Source organism: Dipteris shenzhenensis, chromosome 15 (assembly GCF_047967505.1).
Source record: "Dipteris shenzhenensis isolate YYH24624 ecotype China chromosome 15, Dip_SZ_1.0, whole genome shotgun sequence".
Taxonomy (NCBI): domain Eukaryota; kingdom Viridiplantae; phylum Streptophyta; class Polypodiopsida; order Gleicheniales; family Dipteridaceae; genus Dipteris; species Dipteris shenzhenensis.
This window is the reverse complement of record NC_141610.1, coordinates 5,612,954-5,624,099: the sequence shown is the minus strand read 5'-3', so window position 1 is coordinate 5,624,099 and position 11,146 is coordinate 5,612,954.

The window sequence follows — 11,146 nt, the reverse complement described above, 5'->3', positions numbered from 1 at the left end:
TGTGAACTCAGAGATGAGCAGAGATTGGAGGCTAAAATTCAAGCTGTAGAAGCAATAATTGAAGGGGGTTTTGCTATGGAATGAAATTTCTTTTACCAAAGAGGATCCCCTAGAGAATAATTGCACAATGTTGCATCAAGTCGCCTGAGAGAGATGTGCCTTTTGTAACTATTTTTTTCTCGTTTTCTCCTCAAGTACTGAAGCATTGGTGCTCATACTTCAACAGTAGACTCCTCATAGGTCACCCAACTCTAGCTAAGAGAAATTAGAAAGATATGATGTGTTGATGAGAGTTCGCAAAAACTTCATCAAGCGAACATGTTGGCGGCACATGCAGAAAACGCTGCCATTGTCTAATTCCTCCTAGCTAGGGATTCACCCCAACACAAGGACGCTTTAGCTCCAGAGGATGGGAGAAATGGCTCAAAGAATGGAGAAAACAAGCCTAAGCAAAGTTTGTGGGAAGAGAAAGAAGAAAAGCTCCATTTGGGGAAGATGATGACATGGCATTCAAAGAGGGCTCAGGACGGCGAGCATGGCTTTGATACCACATGATGGAACAACAAGAAGGATTCAACAAATGAAGCAAATAGAGACTTTTATTCAAGAGAGGAGAGGCTCTTATAAGGGCCCTAAAGTAGACCATATTCAGATCCACAAATCACTCCACTAATCTCTCAATCAAGCCGATGAATCTCTCAATCACACCTAATAGAACCTTCTACCCACCAAACTTGGTCACACTAATGAACACACAACCCTTGTACCCCTTGGTACACCCAATTACATCAATTTGTCCTTCAGTTGTGAGTGTGCTTGTGTAGTGGCCTTGTTGTTTGGTGTTGCTACTATTTTGTTAGTTTTGCATTATTCTGGGAGTGTTGTCTTTTGTGTTTGTTGTCTATGTTTGCATTTTTGTGTTTGTACCATCTTTGTGTGTTTATCTTTGTTCATGTTGTGTATTTATCTTTGTTCATATGTTTGCCTCTATGTGTTTGGTTGATATTTCATATGTCTATGTGTTGTTTGATGTGTTTGATTTTTCTTATATGTTTGGTTTGTAGCATGTGTCTATGATTGGGCATTTGGTCACATATGACTATAGTTGGGTGTTTTTTGTTGGAAATGTGTACCCTTTTTTGAGAAGCTTTCACGTGTTTGGTATTCATAACCCTTGCTCAAACCCTTTTTGGCTTTTATTATCCTATTCTCTTACTCCATATTCTCCAACTAATTAGCATTTTCCAGGAAGTTAATAGGAAATAAAGAAGCACTCATTATTTTCTAGACTAGATTATTAATATGTCTTTAAGGTCATTACTCCATGTTATTCACAATTTTAATTTGAGCGCTTTGAGTCTGCAAAGACCCAAAAATTTTAAGCTAATTACTCTTTTAAAAACAAGGCTTGTTTTATTTTTGTAGACTATTGTAATTGCTATTGGCATGTTTTTTGTAAAACCTGGGTCGCGGGCTTATGAGAGCTCACCATATCTTTGAAAGCTATAAACTAACAATTCCTTAAAGGATGGACATTACTCTTATCTTAAAATTATTCTCTTTTTTTTTGGCAAATAAGAGTTTGATTATATTATGATCATAAGCTTTGTACACAGAAGTTCCATAAGAATAAAAGACCCCCTCTAGAGAGGAATAACTAGGATGTAAACAAAATATTTCTTGCTTAGAGGAAAAAACGAAAATCTCCTTCCCCTAGTGACATAACAGCTTCCTGATAACTCTTGGTAGAAGGAAAAAGTGAACAGTCAGCTTGTAGGTTCATCATTGACCGAGAACAAAGAAGGTAAGAGCTGGGCTTGTAGGTCCATGCTAAAGTTGCTACATCTCCTAACATCTCTGATATGATTATCCAATTCAACCTGTAATTGAGAGATCTGCTCATTAAAGTTATGAATTTCATGATCCAACAAAAATTTGGCTTGGACCACAAAAGGTAGTAATCAGTTTTTAGTAAGAATAGCAGCATTCTTTTCATACCAATTCAAAAATAGTAGTTCAACACAAATGAACTCATGATTAAACTAATATTTTTTTTCTGGCAATCCATATAAACCATAGTGCATGTGCTCTAATGTTGACCCATGTGGCATAAGGTAGCTTGAGTGCATTCTCCTAGAAGAAGTGATTCCAATTGATTAGTTCCCCTAGCATTAGCTGAATCACCTTCCAAATTTTTATTGCCCTGGGGCAGGCAATAAATAGGTGGAATATGTCTTCTTTGATTCCCAAACAAAATTTATAGGTGCCATCTCCCTGGCCAATCCTCAAGCTTCTGCAGTTGGTCCAGATAGCTTTATGGAGAATTAGCCACAGAATTGTGGACATTTTTTCTTGTATCTTTCTGATATCCCATTTCCTTTCAGTATCAGATAGTTTTGATCTAGCATTGAGGATGAAACTGCCTCTTCTATGCCTTCAGAAGGAGTAGGTATGGGTGTAAAAAATGAGCTGCCAACCCAACTAAATTCTCTAGTGAGGTTTAAGAGCCTGGCCCCTTTCCAAGTAATTTCTCCCTCCCACAGTTTTATTCTACTCATAAGTAGCTCTTGATCTGCATTTTTGAGTCTAAATTCCCTTCTGATATCCAACCATGTCTTCCATTTAAAATTGGCCTTGTCCCACAAGTCTCCCCAAGTGACTAGCCCTTTCTTTGATAGTTGCCAAGCTTTTAGGAACTCATCATCACTTAGCTGTTGTTTAGTAAAGAAAACAGAAACCCAAATTGAGTCCAAAGTCATGAAACTTCCTTTAACGGAGAGGACTATGTGGCTCTTGATTTGTTCAAAAGCCCCCCATAGAGTTTTCCAGAGTTGACTCCCCTTAGTCATACAAGGCTCAGGGTTGCCAATAGCAAAAAGGAGAGGAAAATCTTTCCATTTAGGAGCCCTATAAGGTCTAACAAATTTAAAATTTAAAAGCAAAAGGTTGGCCTAGTCAGGAGAGGTGATAGCTTTTATAATCTAAGTGGCAGCAAGTTTGTATAGGCAGCCGATTGGATAGTGACTACTCCCAATCCTCCTTCCTTTCTAGTTTTGATGCAGAAGGACCATTTAACCTTTGAAATTATCCTTTTTGTACCACTTCCCCCCATAAGAAAGATCTGCAGACTCTGATGAATTTTTCTAAGCCTGTTTTAGAGGGGCACCAACAAGAGAGATAAAAAATAGCAATTGGGTAAATGCAATGGTTTAAGACAACTCTTCTCTTTGCAAGATTGGCCGGTAGCCCTCTGAGTCTATCTGTTTTTTTTTTTTGAATCTGTCTAAGAACCACTCCCATCTGTCCTTGATTTTAACATTAAAGCCCATAGGATACCCAACAGCCTAAAAATTTGACCATGTGGTGTTTTTTTGCATCCCATTTGATCCAAAAGCATTTGAGAGCCACCTGAGAGCAAAGCATACCCTATTTTAGTATGATTATCTTAGACCTTGATGCCATACAAAATATATCCATACATTCCATTGCCCCTTGAATGTCTACATCTATATTTCTGATAGTTAGTGTTGTGTCATCTGGAGATTGTTGATTTACTAAATGTTTTCCTGAGGGGAGCTCAATACCTCTAATTGCACTCATGGGCACTTGCTCTTTTATTAACCACCCCAAAGCATCAGTAGCCATAGAAAATAATAGAGGATATCAACAATGCCATTAAACACCATGCAAAAGAACAAATGAAGCATTGCATTGCTGATAAGAGAAAGCCACCTGGAGAGGGCCAAAGGGCACCCTTGTCTTATTGATCTCTTCAAAAAGAAACTTTGAGACATTTCTCCATTTACATAGACCTTTGTTGATGCATTGGAAAGTAGTAAAGCAACAAATGATGTGAACTTTGTCCCTATTCCTAGATTCTTAAGGGATTGCAAAAGAAAATCCCAATTAAGTCTGTCAAAAGCTTTATCAAAGTCAATCTTTATTAAACACACATCTTGTTTAGTTTCCTCAGCGTGGGTGCATCCTTCCCATAAGTTAATGATTGCCTCCAATAAGTGTCTACCTTTGATAAACCTTTTTGTTCCTGTAGGATCCAATTATCCATCTTGTTTCTCATTCTCAATGCAAGAGATTTGGAAAATATCTTGTAAGAGCAGTTTAACATAGTTAGAGGTCTCCAATTTTTTAACGCTGTCTTGTCCCCATCTTTATAACTCCTCCATTTAGGTGATTGGGTACAAATCCCTGTTCAACACTCTCTCTCCAAACTGCCATTAGAGAAGGGCCAATTATGTCCTAGATAAACTTGTAAAATTTCTACTAGAAGACTATCCTCCGCTGAAGTTTTGCCATCAGCCATAGAGAAGGCATCCTCTTTAAGTTCTTACAAAGAAAGGTCATTCTCTAGCTGCACTCTGTCCAAGCTAGAAACTTTACATTGTCTGACTGTTTGGCATCTATTTCTAGCCTCCAGAACCTGTTCATCACTTGGGTCAACTGTCCTGAGTAAATCCTTGAAATGATTAACAATAATCTCCATATTTTCTTCCTCTATTCTAACCATAGCACCATCCTCCTACAAAAGAGGGATTTCCTACTGGTTTCTCTTTTTTTTAATTCTCATAAAGTTTTCTTTAGTTGGTCTGTCAACTTTTCCTGCCCACCAATGCCTGAAATACATTTTAGCATTTTGGATCTTGATTTGTTCCTGGATTTTCATTTCCTTTCTTTATTCTAACAAATGTTGTTGGGCATTGCTATCCTTTAGTCTCGCCCTCTGTTCTAGTTGTTTCAGCTCATTCTTCAACTTATCCATCCTCCTTGCCCTAATAGCAACTCCACTTTTTCTAGACTCTTTTAAAATTGCTTACACGCTTGAAACAACATCTTGCCATCTCTGGGAGCAAGAGTCTACATTAAAAAAAGCCATATTCCATCTCTCAATGATCTATTTCTGCATAGTCTGAAGTTTGAATAGAGAGGGGTCTGCTTTAAACCATGAATTGCCTCAAGGAAATCTTCAAGTTATGGACATAGATTCAACTAGCATATACACATAGTGCAACTGAATAACTTTTTCCTCTCTCACTCTTTAAGCCAAGCTTCGATCTTAAAATTATTCTTACACACTTGCTTTAATGGTTAATGCAATTTCCTAGAATTTGAGGCATTACTGCACTAATTTACTAGATATTCTTTTTGTGCTGAAGGGTAGCATATGCCACTTGAGCCCCAAGGGTAGTTATTACTTCCCTTCTTGTCTTGTTGGATTACTCAATCATTTATATGTTTATCAATAGGTAAACCCATAGATGATTGAGGGCAACATGTCAACCAAACACAAGAGTGGAGTGCTTCCATTCTTTTGTTTTGGGTGTTCCTTGAACTTTTATGGGTTAGCCCATAGGCAAAATTTTTTAAATGAAGATGCTTCTTATTGTCTTCATGAGTTTTTGGCTAGAGTTATCATGTCCTTTTCAATTGAGCTTCCTTTTTTCTTTTATATTGATTTTTATTTTTTATGCTCTATGTTTGCTTCCACTTCAAAATTAACACTTGTGTGATAATATTAAGATTAAGATTTTGCATGTCAGGATCATATGGTGAAATTTCCATGTGGTTGTGGGTAGTAATTACATCTCAAAAACACATGTTCATGTTGATATTCATGATGCCTAACTTGGTTGAGGCAAACTAGGTTGTATTGACAATTACAAGCTCTTACATGGTTTGACGTTAGGCTTGGCTACATTGGGGCTTGAGTAGACATAAAGGAGAGTTTTGATATACTTTCTCTTTCATAGGATATCGTTTTACTTAGGCTCTTTATACAAAAGGAGGATTTTTGGGTTCTAGTTATTATTGCAATCATGGCTACATCGAGCTTTGAGCCATCATTAATAGCTCAAAGTAGCTATGTCAAAATCTATTTTTTGTTTAGCAAAGGTTTGACAACATATAAGATCACTCATGGTGGTTAAAGGTGTTGTTCATTGCTCTTTTGAAGTATAGAATTATAGGTGCCTCTTGGAACTCCCAGCATCAACCATTAAAATTCATTTCTCATTGAAGTCAAATCAATAATATGTACGTGACCCCATCCTTTGGGGGCCATATCCAAAACAACATTGCAGCATGCGTCACATGAATCTAGCCATGCTCATGCGATGTTGCAAGCCCAAACCAAAGCATGGGCAATGTGTAGTCTTGAGGGTGACTCACGTGTGTTGCTGATATGTCAATGAGATCTACTCCACTCTACTACCGGTTGGGAGCAATGCAAGTGTTTGTCAACTGCTAGTGTCACTCTAGAAAAGGAGAGAAAGAGGGAGTGGCAATCACAAAAGCACTACAAGGAAACAATAAAACACTCAAAACAACTCATTGAGAGAAAAGAGAGCTTGTATTCCATCTTGTGCAAAAAACAAGTGTAGACCAAAGTCAGACTTTTGGTCTTATATACATCTCACCTTTTGAAGGGAGGCCCAACCCTATGTTGTCACTTCCACTCTCTCTCTTATCTCTTTGTACAAATAACTTGGGTCTATGTAGCTCCAAGGCATAGTCACTTAAACATCCTACTCTATGATCCTTATGAGATCTGCAAAAATGTCCTAATGTCAAAATGGCACATTTTTTAACCAATGTGGTTAACATGTCCCCCCTTCTAGTTTGTGACCCCTCCATGGATCACACTCGTTGAAGAATGTTGGAGCTGATGGATGATGGCTTGCATAAGAGAGTAGAGATCGAGTTGCCATGGCAAGATCTTGGAAAATTGGGACTGAGGCTTCCAAAAGTGGGTGTCATGCATATCCTCGTGTGTTTGAATATGATAGTGGAGATTGTGAACTCGGAGGTACATGTGGATGTCCAAGCCTTATGACAGTCGAAGCAAAGATGGAGGTGTTGCTCCTCTATTGTGCTTTCTCGGTTTGGCATATCCTGAAGTAAAATAATAAGAAGCCAGAAGAAGTGGACCGTTGCCATGAGAGAAGGATCTGGGACCATGCCGTACATGCGTCATTGAAAGTTTATAGTTGATAAAAACGAGACCGGAAGTGGTGCACACTAGAGGAAATTTGAAGTGAGGAAAATTTAACAAAACATCAGGCCCTCTCACTTGGAGTGCTCAAAATTCTAGCCATGTCCACCGATATTACATGGGCATGTAAGTCAGGTAGACCCTACGGTCTTGGTTGGCTCCCCAATAGATGGCCCAAAATTTTGGCTATTTCAAGAAAGGTATTCTTCAGGCTGGTTGTATCCCTACATTGGTATCCTGTACTAGAGGCTTGGAGGGGTCTAGTCTTGGTAGTAGCCACTGTGGGTCCTACATGGATGCTATGCCCACCACTTTCTATAGCTCTTCTCAATGAATGTAGTGAGTGGCTTTACCTCCATCACATCAACCAACCGGAGGGGGGACCCTTCCACTTGTGCCTTCTAGTTATGGATAGTCTCCAGATCTATCGGGGGGCCTGGAAAGGCTCAAGCAACTCATGCAAATCTGGAGCCGAGGGAGAAGGCTCTAATAGAGGTTGGTCTTCTTCGTTTATCATATTTTGCTCTTCCTCTTCAATGGATGGATTGGTTTGAGGAGCAACTTGAGGAGCATCAATGCTCAAGAAAGCACGGCCAAGTACCTGTTGGATGAGAGTATGATCCACAGGTACATTCAAATTTATATTTGTCAGCTCTAGCAGGATGTTTTGCATCTCAATGTGCATGTTAGTGGGCTTTTGTGAGGTGGAGGGCTTTGTGGTGTTAGAGGCATGAGAATATGTTCCCGGAGATGGAGGATGTGTGTGTATGTGATCGGCATTCCATGGCCGAAGGCCTTGGGTAGTTGTAGCACCAAGGACACCAATAGGCCATGAGAACACTGAATTATTATCTTTAATAATGTACAACAATACCACCCCATTGGAATTATCATCTTGTAAAATCATGTCCTCGAGGCCATGCAATAGCTCTTTAGATGCTCCTACCTTCCATTCCTGACCCGATTGGTTTAGGAGACTAGTGGCTAGAGCTCTTCCATAGTCATACCCTTGGAAGGCACGCTTGACTCCTTGGTTGCTTCTGAGTTTGAAGCCTTCGCCGTTTGTGACACATCAAAGGAAGCAAAATATTTAATTGTTTGAGTTTTCTCCATCATGTTATCACTTAGGAGTATCATCGTCTTGCTGCATAACTCAAACAACGTGGGCTTCATGGCAAACAAGTGGTCATGGAGCTTAGGATTCCATAGCCCAATGAGGAAGCGTGCTAGCAGCTACACATCTCATGCGGCTTACATCATGAGCTCAAGTTTTTAATCATGGCGATATAGTCCCTTAAGGACATTGTTTCCTTCTGCTTTCCCTCTAAAGTTGATTGATGAGAGTCCATTTAGGGCCACTGGGGGAAAACCCCACTATAAAAGATTTATGCAATGTATCCCAGTTTAGTTTCTCTTCAGGGTTTAAGGCCCTGAACCATCTTACCATCCAGAATTAATCCAAAAGCATTGACCTTGTCCAAATCTTCATGATCACAAAATGTCTCACAAATCTACTCAAAGCGCTTGACATGGGAGATTGGGTCTCAGTCTCTAAAGAACTTGGCGGTTAATTTTGAGATTATAGCAAGTTTACTTTTGGAAGGATTAATATCCCTTTCTAGAAATAATAGAAGCCGAGCAGCCCCCCTTCCTAGTGCTTGCACTGGGATCCTCATGGCCTCGTATGTTAGGACCATTTGCGATGCTTTGGGGGGGGGGGGGGAGTGGGACTGTGTTCCCATCATTCTACACATAGCCTTGTCGATGGTGCCCACTAATTCAATGGAACAAAGGTAGGATTTGCACATCCTAATCCATTTGGGCACTAGAATGTTGACATGGGGCTAGGTAGGCCTCGTCTATTGGACTGCTGGGGATTGGCATATTCACCCCAAAGGTCTATATGGGGTGGTTGTTGGGTATGGCATACTTCCCCTGTATTGGGTCCAAGACAAGAATGTTGGTGCTTCAACGGTAAAGGGCCTCACAAGTGGACCTCCTAGAAAACTACAGTACCCACTTGGATCCCAGCACTTGGAAGTCTTGCGATGTTCATGAACCAAAATCAATTCCAAATGACTAGCTATCATCGTCAAGTGGGTACACCGGGGGTTGATTTCCCATGAACACAGTGGGATCTAGTTCTTGAACATGGACCCTGACACCATAGATGGGGTGGTGATTGAGGGTTGCTGGGGCTCATCCTAATCCCTCCTCTACCAAGCAAATGTATTTACCATGTCTGAGGATTTTGATAGTCCAAACCCTCCCATCATATTGGCAAAGGTGCCCCTAATTCGGGCTACTGTGGAGGGAGTAGGGGATCTAGGTGGTATTGAGTAAGAGTTTGGGGCCTTTGAGGCTCTCAAGTTGGAAGGATCACCCATGTCCCCGTATACACTCACTAATTCTTCATAGTAGATGTGTCCTCTTGGGGTGGTATGTGCACATAATAGGTGCTAAGGACTAAAGCTTCAAAACACATGGATGCAAAACTAGGTAGATAGCTAGATAGATGTCTGGTGCATGTAGTTCAAACAACCGAGCAACCCCGATGATTTCCTATAGTAGCCTCTACTAGCAGCCTGAACAAGACGCTACGATAAGGATGATGCGGACGTGCATTATAATGCAATACGATTAATGTGACGTGCCGCCCTTAGATGTTGTATAAAGGTTATTGCTACAAGTGTAGCATGATGGTATTGCCCAAATGTTGCATTATGATAGAGTTATGATATCGCATTGGGCGCTGCATTAAGGATATTCCAATGTGAATTGACTATTTATTGCAATGTGGGTAGGGTCATAAAATGTAGGGTTCACCTATCAATTCATGCATTTATAATATTTCATGCTTGTACATAAATTGCATCTTTTCCATGCAAAGCTTTGATTCATGAAATGTCGTATACAGCAATCTCATTCATATTTAGTGCAAAAATTTGATTTATGAATATGTAAGTTTACATGGTTCTACATTTAACAATAATGTAAACCGTAAAATATGTGAATGCAACAAGTAATACATCAATGAATGTTCATCATGCATGCAATGTTTGAATAGAAACAATCAATCCTCAAGTGAAGTTAAGAATTACACGAATACAAAAATTTAACATAAGCAATCAATCACATATCGATGCATGTGTGCAAAAAATAAAAAGAATCAATTCAAAATTTTGTGGATTTATCATTTATGCAACTCTCTCCTTTATTTCATAACCTGTCATCATATATGATACCCTATACCCTTAAACATGCTACATACTATGGGATTGTCTCATCTCTCCCCTCCTCCAAATCTTATGCTTGAAGGGACCATTTTCATTGGATTTTATGCTCCTAGAAAGATCAAGTTTGCTTTAATGATCCCTTTACCCACTTTCTATAAGACAAATTTGCTACAACATGTTTCTACCCTTAGGGCCAAGGAGATAAGTAGTGTTGCAACATGCTTCTTTCATCCTAAACTTGCATACACATAATAACAAAAGTGCAATCATGATGCTTTTCATACCCAACCCAATCCAAAGATCTTGAACAAGTGGGGGTGGTACTTGAGCCCACTATTGTAGTTTGGAAAGTACACAGAAAAGGTGTGATAGAGAAGTTATTGCTCCACCTTGAAATGATTTCCCCATGGTACCACTTATAGAGCTATGCCTTTTGCTCCATTTGATGAGTCAAGTACATCTCTCCTCTTTTTTCTCTTTCATGCTAGCGATATCAAGCACCTGCTAAATGCTCATTAAGATCAGAGGTGTATTCTATAGTATGTTCTCTTGAAACAAAAGAGTTTGTACCCTTGAGCCTTTATGGAAGACATTGAAGGCATTCAATCAATCGAGGTTTAGCACCAGCAAAGATATAACCTAACAAGGGAAATATCCTAAAGGCCAAAGACTAAGGGATAAAAACCTTGGAAAAGACCAAACTGGTAAAATAAATGTAAAGATTCTAACGAGTCTTTTTATATCGAAAGAAACCAAGCTATGGAATTATATGATCATAGACACGTGGCATTTTGTATGTCGGAACATCAAAATTTAAAAGATATAAGAAATTAAATCCATGTAAAAGAGGAGATCCAATTTTGTGTTAATTTTATGATGGAAGCATTTTCATGAAAGATTCCTA